This window comes from Bos taurus, chromosome 12 (genome assembly GCF_002263795.3).
Source record: "Bos taurus isolate L1 Dominette 01449 registration number 42190680 breed Hereford chromosome 12, ARS-UCD2.0, whole genome shotgun sequence".
Lineage (NCBI taxonomy): Eukaryota > Metazoa > Chordata > Mammalia > Artiodactyla > Bovidae > Bos > Bos taurus.
This window is the reverse complement of record NC_037339.1, coordinates 71,800,296-71,815,863: the sequence shown is the minus strand read 5'-3', so window position 1 is coordinate 71,815,863 and position 15,568 is coordinate 71,800,296. Positions and strand designations below refer to the sequence as shown.

Genomic DNA, 15,568 nt, shown 5'->3' with positions numbered 1-15,568 from the left:
AAAGAATGAAAATATAAAATATCAAAATTCTCTGCAATTATTAACAATAAAGTTGCAAATGTATGTTCACAAAACAGTATCTCTAAAGTAATTTTCCATTGTATGAAGTGTGCTACACATTATCCTCTGGATTATTAAACACTAAGAGAAGAAAGTGTTGAAGAAGTATTTTCATCCTAAGGAAAAAAAATAACTGAAGAAGAGAAAGGAAATTTTTATTTTATTTTTTAAATTGCCATTCTGGTAATAAATGTCTGCTTAAAGACATACACAAACTGAGGATATAATTACATGAGAAACTTTACATCAAGATTTATGTTAATTAACTGTCAATCCTGGCATGATACTGGGAAATACCAAGACAACGATTCAGCACAAGCTGAATTTTGTGCCTCAAAGCAAAAGTGTTAAATTTTTTCACATTTGCACTGAACAATAAAGTAGGCTATTTTCTATGCTAGTCAAACAGCCTTCTGGGATTGGGGACTCTCTCCACATGCATGAATGGAACATCCCTACACATGCAAAGAGAACGTCAGCTCCTGGGGCCTGCGGCTCCTCTGTCCTTGGAGAGATCTCCTCTGATTCTGCACCAGGTGATCCCCACGTTCTCTCACCTGTGCGTCAGGATGACCTGCCTCACAGAACCTCATTACTAACTGCAATGTCAGGATGACCTGAAACCCATTGTGACATGAGCCAGGATAAAATTATTTTCATTGAAATAGTTCTTCCCATTCATTTGCATCAAGAGGAGCCACACATAAATTAATCTGGAAATATATGCCTTTCTGGGTTTCAAGAGAGAATCTTGTACAAAAGCTCATGTAGACCATTTACATTTTCTACTGGAAGGCTCTAGTAAGCCAGGCCACAGAATATGAGCAACAGAGAGGAGCCCAACTGGCTCCTTTCAGTGAAGGAGGCAGGACAAGGGGAGGCACACGTGTGGGTACAAGAGGAGACCTGACGCTTCCATAGTGCCCGGAACTGCTCAGAATCCCCACATTCAAATCCTGCCTGGCCTTGGGGCGGACTTGCCTCCTCCTTTCACAAAAGCCTGAGAAGAAAGATGCAGAAGAGAAGCATTTCTTTTCTCCAGCCATGAAGAAAAATGACACTCAGAGAGCCTCCTGTACCTTCTTTCCTTATTATCTTAAAGTCTGATGAGAGAAAAATGGATGCAGAAGACACAGGGCATGTCACCAAAAAAGACATATCCCTAAACAAAATCTAAATTTCAAAAGACATTATAAAAGGAGTTTCATTTGCACAAAGTTAATTAAGTGGCCAACATTCCCCCAAAGCACTTAAAATCACTGGTCACAGGACGTTTCAAAATGATTGTTGTATTGAACTGAAAAATACTGAGACCCAAATTTAAAGTCTCCCTTAAAACTCTGAAATTTAGGATCAAAGACTACCCAAGTATCTAAGCAATGGTAAAAGTTCCTTGTCAGTGGACTAATAATTATTTTACTTCAGATAAAAAAAAAAAAAATTCTTAATTTTTGCAGTTATCAACTCTAAGTTTCCAACAAGCAGTCTATTTCTCTCCCTTTAGCTGTCTTCATGAGGTTTAGACAAATGACGTGGCCCAACAAGGGGAGGCTGGTCCCCAATATTTCTCCCTTTCCTTTGACTCTCCTCTACCTCTGGGCCCCAAAATGAAGAAGGGACTCTTGAAGGACTAGTGTTTGAGGAGATTTGTTGTTCAGTCACTCAGTCATTCCTGACTCTGCAACCCCACGGACTGCAGCACTCCAGGATTCCCCGTCCTTCACTATCTAACAGTTTTCTCAAATTTGTAAAGGAACAGAAAGAGGCCAGGTTAATAAGCCAGCTTGGAGCCCAGCTGGGAGAAGTGAGATGGGGTCTCTTTGCTTATAACAGTGACAAGAATGTTTCTTCTTAGCCTATCACAGCTTATGTGACCTGAATAGTTTTTCCTTCAGGTTTCTCTCATAGAGAACAAATTTACATCCTGTAAGAGGTCTAAGGTTTGAAGTGTCCACCAAACCTTTAGCTGCAGAAAGCAGGGGCTATTCTCTAGTTGGAATGTGCAGGCTTCTCACTGCAGGGGCTTTTCTTGCTGCAAAGCACAAGTTCTAGGCGCATGGGCTTCAGTAGTTGCAACTCCTGTGCTCGGCAGTTGCGGGGCACAGTCTCTAGAGCACAAGTTCAATAGTTGTAGGGCACAAGCTTAGCTGCTCTGTGGCATGTGGGATTTTCCCAAATCAGGGATCAAACCCATATCTCCCACACTGGCAGGCAGATTCTTTACCACTAAGCCACCGGGAAAGCCCTGTGAATGTAAACTGATACAGCCACTATGGAGAACAGAATGGTGGTGGGGGTGGTTTAGTGACTAAGTGGTGTCTGACTCTTGTGACCCCATGGACTGTAGCCCCACCAGGCTCCTCTGTCCATGGGATTCTCCAGGCAAGAATATTGGAGTGGGTTGTCATCTTTTTCTCCAAGAGAACAGTATGGATATTCCTTACAAATATAGGAATAAAACTACCATATGACCCAACAATGCCACTACTGGGCATATATCCTAAGAAAATCCTAATTCAAAAAGACTCATGCACCCTACTGTTCAGAGCAGTACTATTTACAATAGCCAGGATATGGAAACAACCTAGGTTTCAGGTGGACAGATGAATGGATAAAGAAGTTGTGATACATATATACAATGGAATATTATTACTCAGTAACAAAAAGGAATGCGTTCTAGTGAGCTCTAGTGAACTCACCTCACTAGAACTGAATGAGTTCAGTTCTAAGTGAATCTAGAGCCTGTTACACCGAGTGAAGTAAGTCAGAAAGAGAAAAACAAATGTTGTATTAATTAATGCATATATTGCATAATTAATGCATGCAATTCATAATAAATAATGTATTAATTAATGTATATACATGAAATCCAGAAAAAATGATATGATGAACCTATTTGCAGAACAGGAACAGAGACACAGACATAGAGAACAGACTTGTTGATACACAGAAGAGGAAGGTGAGGGTGGGAAAAATTGAGAGAGTGGTATTGACATATATACCACCATGTATAAGATAGCTAGTGGGAAGGAACTGTTTAGTGCAGAGAACTCGACTCAAAGCTCTATGATGACCTAGAGAGGTGGGATGGTGGGATGGGGGAGGGAGGCTCAAGAAGGAGGGGATACATGTGTATATATGGCTGATACAGGATTGAGGGCAGGAGAAGAAGGCGGCGACAGAGGATGAGATGGTCGGATGGCATCACCGATTCAATGGACCTGAATTTGGGCAAACTCTGGGAGATGGTGAGGGACAGAGAGGCCTAGCATCCTGCAGTCTGTGGGGTCACAAAGAGTTGGACAAGACTTGGCAACTGAACAACAACAAAAATAACAGCATGGCTGATACATGGTGTTGTACAGCAGAAATAAACACAACATTGTAAAGCAATTATCCTCCAATTAAAAATAAATTAAAAAAAAGAATCTGAAAAAAAGCATATGTGTAACTGAATCACTTTGCTGTACATCTGAGACTAACACAATATTGTAAGTCAATTAAACTTCAATTTAAAAAGAAGAGTTATATGCTTTATTTATATAAGCAATGTTCAACTTTTTCATATAGTTTAATAGTTCTAAAATTTGAATGGTGGAGGAGTGTTTGCATGTAATTATTCACCTTTATAAGCTGTAGATGTTTTTAAATGACTTAAATTCAAGTTTTAATGGGTGGGCATTAGTTATGAGAGTTCAAAATTTAGAAATCTTTACATGGCAGTAATTTTTGCTTACATGTTACTGTAATAAATCTATGTGAGTATGAAAAAAAGTTCAGTCACTTATTTCATAATCAGGGCTCTCTCTGTTGTCACCTTCCTCACCTTCTTCCCTATAGGAAGCTCCTTGAAGGGGATGAAACTCTCCAAACTCTGGGGGACTAATGTGACATTCTTAGCAAAAAGAGGAGCCCTCACTTCTGAGTCCCTGACCAACAACACCAGCTGTTTCATGCTGAGCTTTAATCAGAGACCTCAAACACTGTATAGGCCTTAAGGAGTTTCTGCTAATTATCACCAATCCACTGCTGATTGTCATAAAAAGAAAAAAACTAAGTTTAACCATTTCATATTGCAATAAGGGTCCTCACTTAAGTCTATGCTGTCAGTCTAAAAGGACATATTGGGAAATTATGAGTGTTCATTTAGCAGTATTAGTGGAAAAACATATTTTAGTAAGTAAGAACATTTCTGTTATGATATGTCAAATATATGACACGCTAAAACTTCAATACTTTGGCCATCTGATACAAAAATCCAACTCATTGGAAAAGACTGATTCTGGGAAAGATTGAAGGCAAAAGAAGAAGGGGTAAGCAGAGAATAAAGACAGGTAGAAAGCATCATCACCTCAATGGACATGAATTTGAGCAAACTCCAGGAGATAGTAAAGGACAGGGGAGCCTGGCAAGCGACAGTTCATGGGGTCACAAAGAATCATACATGACTTAGTGACTGAACAACAAGAGCGACAAAATTTAATTTAAAAGTTGAATGAAAAGAATGATTTATTACAACATTAACTGACTGAACCTACATTTTTCTTTAAAGTCAGCAGGCAATTTGTGAACAATGTCTGTTATAATAGGTCATGTATTTCATGTGTGGTGTTCATTTTGGTTTCTACTCACTCTACTTTCATCACTTGCCAAATAAGAAACCATTATATTATCTTCAAAAGGTAATAAAAGTGCTGACAAACACATACTGCAAGGGCAGATAAGGGTCAAATGAATGACCCTTATTTCTGATAGATACTTATTATTTAAAGTAAGTAAGTAAAGTGTTAGTTGCTCAGTCGTGCCCAACTCTTTGTGACCCCATGGACTGCAGCCCACCAGGCTCCTCTGTCCATGAGATTTTCCAGGCAAGGATACTGGAGTGGGTTGCCATTTCCTTGTCCAGGGGATCTTCCCAACCCAGGGATTGAACCCAGGCCTCCTGCACTGCAGGCAGATTCTTTACAGACTGAGCTATAAGGGAAGACTACCTCCAATCATGAAGTTAGTAAACTAATCTGATAAATAAGGGTTGTAAAAATATTTGTAAGGGATTTTCCTCTTGGTACAGTAGCTAAGAATCCACCTGCCAGTGTAGGTGACACAGGTTCGATCCCTGGTCTGGGAAGATTCCACATACTGTGGAGCAACTAAGCCAGTGTGCAACAACTACCAAATCCATGCTCTGGAGCCATCGAGGCACAACTACAGAGCCTGCACATTTCTACTGAAGCCCACTGGCCTAGAGCCTGTATTCTGCAATGAGAGAAGCCACCGCAATGAGAAGCCTGTGCACCACAATGAAGAGTAGCCCCCACTCACTGCAAACTACAGAAAGCCAGCTCAAAGCAACCAGTGCCGCCAAATAAATAAATAAAAATTTTAAATATTTGTAGGCAGAAAACTTCCAGAGAAGGCAATGGAACCCCACACCAGTACTCTTGCCTAGAAAATTCCATGGACGGAGAAGCCCGGTAGGCTACAGTCCATGGGGTTGCTAAGAGTCAGACACGACTGAGCAGCTTCACTTTCACTTTCACTTTTCACTTTCATGCATTGGAGAAGGAAATGGCAACCCACTCCAGTGTTCTTGCCTGGAGAATCCAGGGACGGGGGAGCCTGGTGGGTTGCTGTCTATGGGGTCGCACAGAGTCGGACACGACTGAAGCGACTTAGCAGCAGCAGCAGGCAGAACACTTTACTGTAGAGATTTATGGCAGGATGTACAACCTATGTGTAAATAAACACCAAATTTATTGGCCCATGTATACTTTTTCTGAAGGTATACAACTAAACCTCACTTAATAAAGCTTAGCTGACACAGCAGAGTTAGGGGAAAAATACTCTTATTTAATATAATATTTTAAATGGAGCAATAGTTTCAAAACTGTTTTTCATCATGGTTTAAAGTTCATAATTTTAAAATTTAATCCTAGAGTGCCATATTCAGTTGTAATTTTTTCCTTTGTTACTCAACATAAATTCATATTAGGCATGTGACCCAATAATGGCCACTCTGAATCAGCATTTACTGTAGTAAACTGATAATCCCTTGGCACAACTGCAAGACTGGAAACTGCAATCTTAGTGGACCTTTTATGTCTGCTGCTGGAAGATAAGACCCTCATTATCTTACAAAGAAATCCTACTCACTAACCTTCAGAGGCCTAACACACCCTGAGATGAAGGCAAAACCATACAAGTGGTTGGTTATAAACAAAGCAGATAATCCTGTCAGTCCCAAACCAGGAATCTGCCCTCCACTATAGTATATCCTCACAGAAGCTACTGCTGCTGACTCCTAAGAGCTACATTATCATTTCTAATCTGAGGATCTTTCTTAAGGGGAAGCTTATCTCCCTGTTATAAGAATAAGAAAACCACCTGAAGTCACTTTTAATCTTGGTTTCCATCTTTTTTTTAAATCCTGTAATGTCTGAATGAAACATGAACAGCATGAAAAGGCAAAATGATAGGATACTGAAAGAGGAACTCCCCAGGTCAGTAGGTTCCCAATATGCTACTGGAGATCAGTGGAGAAATAACTCCAGAAAGAGTGAAAGGATGGAGCCAAAGCAAAAACAATACCCAGTTGTGGATGTGACTGGTGATAGAAGCAAGGTCCGATGTTGTAAAGAGCAATATTGCATAGGAACCTGGAATGTTAGGTCCACAAATCAAGGCAAATTGGAAGGTGTCAAACAGGAGATGGCAAGAGTGAACATTGACATTCTAGGAATCAGCAAACTAAAATGTACTGGAATGGGTGAATTTAACTCAGATGACCATTATATCTACTACTTTGGGCAGGAATCCCTTAGAAAAAATGGAGTAGCCATTATGGTCAACAAAAGAGTTCAAACGCAGTACTTGGATGCAATCTCAAAAACGACAGAATGATCTGTTCATTTCCAAGGCAAACCATTCAATATCACGGTAATCCAAGCCTATGCCCCAACCAGTAATGCTGAAGAAGCTGAAGTTGAATGGTTCTATGAAGACCTACAAGATCTTTTAGAACTAACACCCAAAAAAGATGTCCTTTTCATTATAGGAGACTGGAATACAAAAGTAGGAAGTCAAGAAACACCTGGAGTAACAGGCAGATTTGGCCTTGGAGAACAGAATGAAGCAAGGCAAAGACTAATAGAATTTTGCCAAAGAGAATGCACTGGTCATAGCAAACACCCTCTTTCAACAACACAAGAGAAGACTCTACACATGGACATCACCAGATGGTCAACACCAAAATCAGATTGATTATATTCTTTGCAGCCAAAGATGGAGAAGCTCCATACAATCAGCAAAAACAAGATGTGGGGCTGACTGTGGCTAAGATCATGAACTCCTCATTGCCAAATTCAGACTTAAATTGAAGAAAGTAGGGAAAATCATGAGACCATTCAGGTATGACCTAAATCAAATCCCTTATGACTATACAGGAGAAGTGATAAATAGATTTAAGGGACTAGATCTGATAGGCAGAATGCCCAATGAACTATGAACAGAGGTTCATGACATTGTATAGGAGACAGGAATCAAGACCATCCCCAAGGAAAAGAAATGCAAAAAAGCAAAACAGCTGTCTGAGGAGGCCTTACAAATAGCTTTGAAAAGAAGAGAAGTGAAAGGCAAAACAGAAAAGAAAAGATACACCCATCTGAATGCAGATTTCCAAAGAATAGCAAGAAGAGATAAGAAAGCCTTCCTCAGTGATCAGTGCAAAGAAATAGAGGAAAACAACAGAATGGGAAAGACTAGCAATCTCTTCAAGAAAATTAGAGATATCAAGGGAATATTTCATGCAAAGATGGGCACAATAAAGGACAGATATAGTACAGACCTAACAGAAGCATAAGATATTAAGAAGAGGTGTAAGAATACACAGAAGAACTATACAAAAAAGATCTTCATGACCCAGATATCCACGATGATGTGATTACTCACTTAGAGCCAGACATCCTGGAGTGGGAAGTCAGGAGGCCCTTAGGAAGCATCACTACGAACAAAGCTAGTGGAGGTGATGGAATTCCAGTTGAGCTATTTCAAATCCTGAAAGACGATGCTGTGAAAGTGATGCACTCAATATGCCAGCAAATTTGGAAAACTCAGCAGTGGCCACAGGACTGGAAAAGGTCAATTTTCATTCCAATCCTAAAGTAAGGCAATCCCAAAGAATGCTCAAACTACTGCACAATTGCACTCATCTCACACGTTAGTAAAGTAAAGCTCAAAATTCTCCAAGCCAGGCTTCAGCAGTACATGAACCGTGAACTTCCGGATGTTCAAGCTGGTTTTAGAAAAGGCAGAGGAATCAGAGATCAAATTGCCAACATCTGCTGGATTGTAGAAAAAGCAAGAGAGTTCCAGAAAAGCATCTATTTCTGCTTTATTGACTATGCCAAAGCCTTTGACTGTGTGGATCACAATCAACTGTGGAAAATTCTGAAAGAGATGGGAATACCAGACCACCTGACCTGACTCTTAAGAAACCTATATGCAAGTCAGGAAGCAACGGTTAGAACTGGGTATGGAACAACAGACTGGTTCCAAATAGGAAAAGGAGTACGTCAAGGCTGTATATTGTCACCCTGCTTATTTAACTTATATGCAGAGTACATCATCAGAAATGCTGGGCTGGAAGAAGCACAAGCTGGAATCAAGATTGCTGGGAGAAACCTCAATAACCTCAGACATGCAGATGACACCACCCTTATGGCAGAAAGTGAAGAGGAACTAAAAAGCCTCTTGATGAAAGTGAAAGTGGAGAGTGAAAAAGTTGGCTTAAAGCTCAACATTCAGAAAACGAAGATCATGGCATCCGGTCCCATCACTTCATGGCAGATAGATGGGGAAACAGTGGAAACAGTGGCTGACTTTATTTTTCTGGGCTCCAAAATCACTGCAGATGGTGATTGCAGCCATGAAATTAAAAGATGCTTACTCCTTGGAAGGAAAGTTATGACCATCCTAGTGAGCATATTAAAAAGCAGAGACATTACTTTGCCATCAAAGGTCCATCTAATCAATGCTATGGTTTTTCCGGTGGTCATGTATGGATGTGAAATTTGGACCGTGAAGAAGGTTGAGCGCTGAAGAATTGATGCTTTTGAACTGTGGTGCTGGAGAAGACTCTTGAGAGTCCCTTGGACTGCAAGGAGATCCAATTAGTCTATCCTAAAGGAGATCAGTCCTGGGTGTTTATTGGAAGGACTGATGCTGAAGCTGAAACTCCAATACTTTAGCCAACTCATGTGAAGAGTTGACTCACTGAAAAAGACCCTGATGCTGGTAGGGATTGGGGGCAGGAGGAGAAGGGGACAACAGAGGATGAGATGGCTGGATGGCATCACCGACTCCATGGACATGAGTTTGAGTAAAGCCTGGGAGTTGGTGATTGACAGGGAGGCCTGGTGTGCTGCAATTCATGGGGTCCCAAGGAGTCTGACAGGACTGAGCAACTGAACTGAACTGAACTGAATGTCTGAATTATCAGACTGAATGTCTGATCATCATCCATATTCAGAAGAAAAAGACATTGTTTTCCAACAAAGGAAGAAGAATTTAAGTCATGTAAAGTCCTGCTTCAGGGGCTCCAGGGAGCACTTTCAAGGGATTTAATGAAGACTTCAGGTTAAGAAACAAAGGGCTGAGTACATTAGGCTAGAATCCAGTTATATTTCCTTACTAGTATTCTCCCTCTCAGTTTTGTTCTCAAGAAAAAAACAAGGTGTGGGGCTGGGTAGGGGTGGGGAGAAAAGCTGGTAATCATGGAGAAGTCTTAGAGAGCGAGCTCTGATTCACCCTTCAACCTATTGAAGAAAACTCATGGAATAAAAATACCATAAGAGGAAAGTAAGCTGTTTAAAAAACACTTAGCTTTTGCTTTTTTTTTTTTTTTTTAAGCCTATAAAATGTTAAAAAATGAATCTGTTTAAACATGAGAAAGATGATGACTGCTGATCTGTACCAACACTTGGGCTGTAATCATAAATACTGAATTTGCACGGAATCCCTCTTCATCTGAAAACAATTTATTTGTGCTACTATCATAAGGGGTTCTAGGTTTAGAGAATCATCCAGAGGTTTTGAAATCTGTTTTTCAAGATCTGTTCAGATAAGCAGGCTTTGTTGCTGTTGTTGTTCAGTCACTAAACTGTGTCCTACTCTTTTGCAACCCCATGGACTGTAGCCCATAAGGTTCCTCTGTCCATGGAATTTCCCAGGCAAGAATACTAGAGTGGGTTGCCATTTCCTTCTCTACGGGATCTTCCCAAGCCAGGAATCAAACCTATGTCTCCTGCACTCTCAGTGAGATTCTTTACCACCAAGCCACCAGAGCAACTGTACTTCAATTAAAAAAAATAGACACACACAAAATTTGTGTCGGGGCTTGGCCCCTTACTTATTAAAAGGCATAAGCTCCCAGAACCTCTATTTTCAAATTTGACAGGTAAGGATAACAACAGAAGTGTGAGAATTAAACAAGAAATGGTAGGGAAAGAGGTTAAAATGTGTTAGTTCAGTTCAGTTCAGTTGCTCAGTTGTGTCTGACTCTTTGTGACCCCATGGACTGCAGCATTCCAGGCCTCCCTGTCCATCACCAACGCCCAGGGTTTACTCACACTCATGTCCATTGAGTCAGTGATGTCATGCAAACAACTCATCCTCTGTTGTCCCCTTTCTCCTCCTGCCTTCAAACTTTCCCAGCATCAGGGTCTTTTCCAACGAGTTTGTTCTTCGCATCAGGTGGCCAAAGTATTGGAGTCTCAGCTTCAGCATCAGTCCTTCCAATTGAAATTCAGAACTGATTTCCTTTAGGATTGACTGGTTGGATATCTTTACAGTCCAAGGGACTCTCAAGAGTCTTCTCCAACACGACATGTATACCTGTGGCGGATTCATTTTGATATTTGGCAAAACTAATACAATTATGTAAAGTTTAAAAATAAAATAAAATTTAAAAAAAAAAAAGCATCAATTCTTCAGCGTTCAGCTTTCTTCATAGTCAAACTTTCACATCCACACGTGACTTCTGGAAAAACCATAGCCTCGACTAGATGGACCTTTGTTGGCAAAGTAACGTCTCTGCTTTTTTTTTTTTTTTACATTTTATTTTTTTTTAATTTTATTTTATTTTTAAACTTTACAATATTGTATTAGTTTTGCCAAATATCGAAATGAATCCGCCACAGGTATACCCGGGTTCAGGATGGGGAACGTCTCTACTTTTTAATATGCTGTCTAGGTTGGTCATAATTTTTCTTCCAAGGAGTAAGTGTCTTTTAATTTCATGTCTGCAGTCACCACCTGCAGTGATTTTGGGGCCCCCCAAAATAAAGTCTGTCACTGTTTCCACTGTTTCCCCATCTATTTGCCATGAAGTGAGGATTCCACAAATGTTAGGAATTATTATTAATACTTCTGTAACTTGCTGCTAAGCTGCTAAGTCGCTTCAGTCGTGTCCAACTCTGTGCGACCCCATAGACGGGAGCCCACCTGTCCCCCATCCCTGGGATTCTCCAGGCAAGAACACTGGAGTGGGTTGCTATTTCCTTTTCCAATGCATGAAAGTGAAAAGTGAAAGTGAAGTCACTCAGTCGTGTCCGACTCCTAGCGACCCCATGGACTGCAGCCCACCAGGCCCCTCTGTCCATGGGATTTTCCAGGCAAGAGTATTGGAGTGGCGTGCCATCACCTTTTCCGCTTGTGTAACTTGTCAGAGCCTAAAACAAGCACTAGAGGAACAGAAATGAGAGATTCAGGCTCTGTCCTCTAGGAGAGGATAAAAATAGTCAAGAATGTGGGGAGAGCTGAGAAAAAATAAAAATGCCAGAGGTCTTCATCATGGACTGGAAAGTATGAGTGTGTATTCAGTGGTGGTCAGGAAAGAAGCTGCTGGGAGAGGAGCCACAAATCAAAATACTGAAATAAACAAACAAACAATATTCTCTCTTCTTGCTCTTGGTAGAAAACATTAGATATATTACTCTGTTATGCTTTTTCACAAAATTCCTACTGTAGTTTTTTGTTGTTTTAGTTTGATTTGGTTTGTGCTTTATTCTTTGACTCAAATGGTAAAGAATCTGCCTGCAATGCAGGAGACCAGGGTTCATTCTCTGGGTCTGGAAAATCCCCTGAAGAAGGAAATGGCTGCCCACTTCAGAATTCTTGCCTGGAGAATTCCAGGGAAAGAGAATCCTTGTGGGCTACACTCCCTGGGGTCACTAAGAGTCAGAAACAACTGAACAACTAACACTCTTTAAATTTATATAAATAATTTGGTTTATACAATAAATATAAAGAAAACCACAAGGAACCATAACAACATAAACAGAAATTAAAGAGCAAAGTCATTTCAGAACGTGTTACTCTTTTTACTTATGTAGACTAATACCCAAAAGGCCAGTCCCCCAATCTATAGGAATAACAATAGCTACTATTGACTGAGCTTTCCCAAAAACCAAGCACGGGCCACGAACGTTTCCTCACCAGTTACATCTTCACAACAAATTTGTGAGGCAGTAATTTGCAGATCTGGTTCAAGGATGGGGAGGCTGAAACTTGAAAGCCGAGTGACTTCATCAAAGTCCTATAGCTGTATGAGCCAGAGCAGGAATAAAACTGTGGGTCACACTGACACTTGGTCTACACTCTTAAATATTCTACCCCTGGCTGCCTCTTGAATGATTTCCTGGGAACTTTTGCACATTGAAAGTTCTCTCCAAATTCTCTGTCTTTAATCAATCAACACTGCACCTTGGAGACAAATAGATATAAAATGGAAAAATAAATATTTGATGATCATTAACAACATGGATGGGAGAAGGCAATGGCACCCCATTCCAGTACTGTTGCCCAGAAAATCCCATGGATGGAGGAGCCTGGTAGGCTGCAGTCCATGGGGTCGCTAAGAGTCAGACACGACTGAGTGACTTCACTTTCACTTTCCACTTTCAAGCATTGGAGAAGGAAATGGCAACCCACTCCAGTGTTCTTGCCTGGAGAATCCCATGGACAGAGAAGCCTGGTAGGCTGCAGTCTATGGGGTCGCACAGAGTCGGACACGACTGAAGTGACTTGGCAGGCAGCAGCAACAACATGGATAGAAAGTTTAGCACTCTTTTATAAGCATGTTCTCTGGAGTGTGTATATAAGTGAAAGTGAAATCAGTCATGTCTGATTTGGTCTGTAGCCACACAGGCTCCTCTGTCCATGGAATACTCCAAGCAAGAATACTAGAGTGGGAAGCCATTTTCTTTTTCAGGGTATCTTACTGACCCAGGTATTGAATCCGGGTCTCCTGTATTGCAGGCAGATTCTTTTCTGTCTGAGCCACCAGGGAAGCCCATAGAACATGCTCAAAAGTAGGGTGGAAACTTATGGAACAGAACCAAAACCTGGTGATGAAGGATGTTTAATCTTTTCTCAGATGTGTTTCCAAACATTACCTGCAGAGCCAAGACCATCTACCATTACTTCTTTATTTATAGAGTTCTTTTATGTATATAGCCACACAACCTTTTTCATTAAAAATAATGTGGAGCACATTTCTAAATCCTTTCATCCAATGATACAAAAGGATTTTACAGACACACCCATTATTTCTGCAAACTAATCTCATTTGGCACATTCCAAAATATAAAACTTGGTAATCTAAACTTATTCATTTTCTACTATAACAACTAAGTTATGAATCTAATAGCCAGTGGGAATCTTTAAATACAGGCATTTTACATACTAAAAATTTCTTTCCATTTTTCCTAAAAAGGATACCTTTGAAAAAAATTTTAATTGTGGTCAAATATTAACACACAGAAAATTTACTAGAATAATCATTTTTAAGTAAACAGTTCAGTGGTATTAAATACATTCACATTGTTGTGAATCTGGATCACCACCATCCAGTCACAGATTCCTTTCATTTTGCAAAACTGAAACTCTGTACCCATTAAACAACAACTCTCCATTCCTTGCTCCTGGCAGCTCATGGCAACCATCACTCTACTTCCCATCTCCATGAATTGACTACTCTAGGTACTTTGTATTGGTAGAATCATACACTATTTGTCATTTGTGACTGGCCTATTTCATTAGCACAATGTCCTCAAGGTTCATCTGCGTTTTAGCATGTGTCAGAATTTCATTTTTTTTAAGGCTGAATAGTACTTCATGGTATGTACATGTACTAGATTTTGCTAATCCATCCATCTGTCAATGCAGCCTTGGGACCCTCAACCCTTAGGCTATTAAGAATAACTCTGCTATGAATATACATCTCTTCAAGACTTCTTCAAGTATCTCTTCAAGACCTTTATTTCAATTATTTTGGGCTGAAATCCTAAAGTAGAATTGCTAGATCATATGACAATTCTATTTTTAAATCTTTTGAGCAACCATCATTTTTTTTTTTTTCCACAGTGGCTGCACCATTTTACATTCCTATCAACAATGAGCAGGAATCTAATTTCTCTACAACCTTGCCAACACTTGTTATTATTTTTCTTTCTTTTTTGATAGTAGACATCTTAAGGGGTGTGAGGTGTAATCTCACTGTATTCTGAAAAGAATATCTTGATTTCAAAAGTACTTATACTAATTCCAGGTATTTTAGAGGACAGGGGTAGGTAGCAACAGTTGTACTCAGTCGTAAGACTCAAATCCACACTCTCCTTCCCTTTGGGTACCATATTATATACGCTTCCTAATAAACAGGCATTCCAGAGCTCATTATACCCACATTCAAGGAATCACATTTGCCTGGTTCATTTTTCTCCTTTCCTGTCTGTGTTTCTCATTTCCTATGATGTCTGTGTTTTCCTGAGCTTTTCTGGAGAATTGTACAGTACGAAACAAACAAAAAAAAAAAAACTCAAAACAAAAAATTGGTAAGTCTGTCAAAGCAAAGGGCAGGATGGCAGCTGAGGACACACAGGGCCTATGTTACCCTTGGCTATGTACCTGGAGGACAGTAATTGCTCAGTAAATACTCGTGGAATTATGTTGAGTGGATGAACCACAAGGAAAGACAGGCACTTCTACTGTGCATATAACCCAGTAACAATCTCTCAAAGTCATACTTTAAGAATCAGAAAAAAAAGAAAACAGACTCAGAACTCAGGAAGAGATGGCCGATTCAATGCTCCATCCTCACGGCATCTATGTTTTGGGTCTGTGTGAGGCACTTCACACTCACCTATTTTGTCCTCACAACAGCCCCAGGGGTTTGGACTGCTAGCTGCCTTGTAAGAGAGAAAGCCGAGGTGCACAGAGATGGAACTCTGCGTTCCATATTCTTCCTTACTTTTCTGTGCTGACTCCCTGGTGAAAGTTACTTACTAATATCCAAATTGTAAGTCTCCCCAAAGCATCTATATGCCCTGAAATTCTCAAAGCCCCACAGTTTCCCAAAGCACCCTCCAGGGAGATAGTCACCTTTGAAAAGATGTCCTTGTTTCCAGAGCAAAATTCCACCTGTAAGACACTTAAAATTCGTGTTTCCCTATAG

At 40.3% G+C, this 15,568-nt stretch overlaps 1 protein-coding gene across 1 annotated transcript in view; it reads right to left on the bottom strand.

Moving 5' to 3' along the window:
* The window catches only part of LOC100337053 (ATP-binding cassette sub-family C member 4), a 1,051,816-nt gene that overhangs the window by 27,835 nt on the left and 1,008,413 nt on the right, over positions 1 to 15,568 (bottom strand). The gene's annotated exons all lie outside the window — the stretch shown is intronic.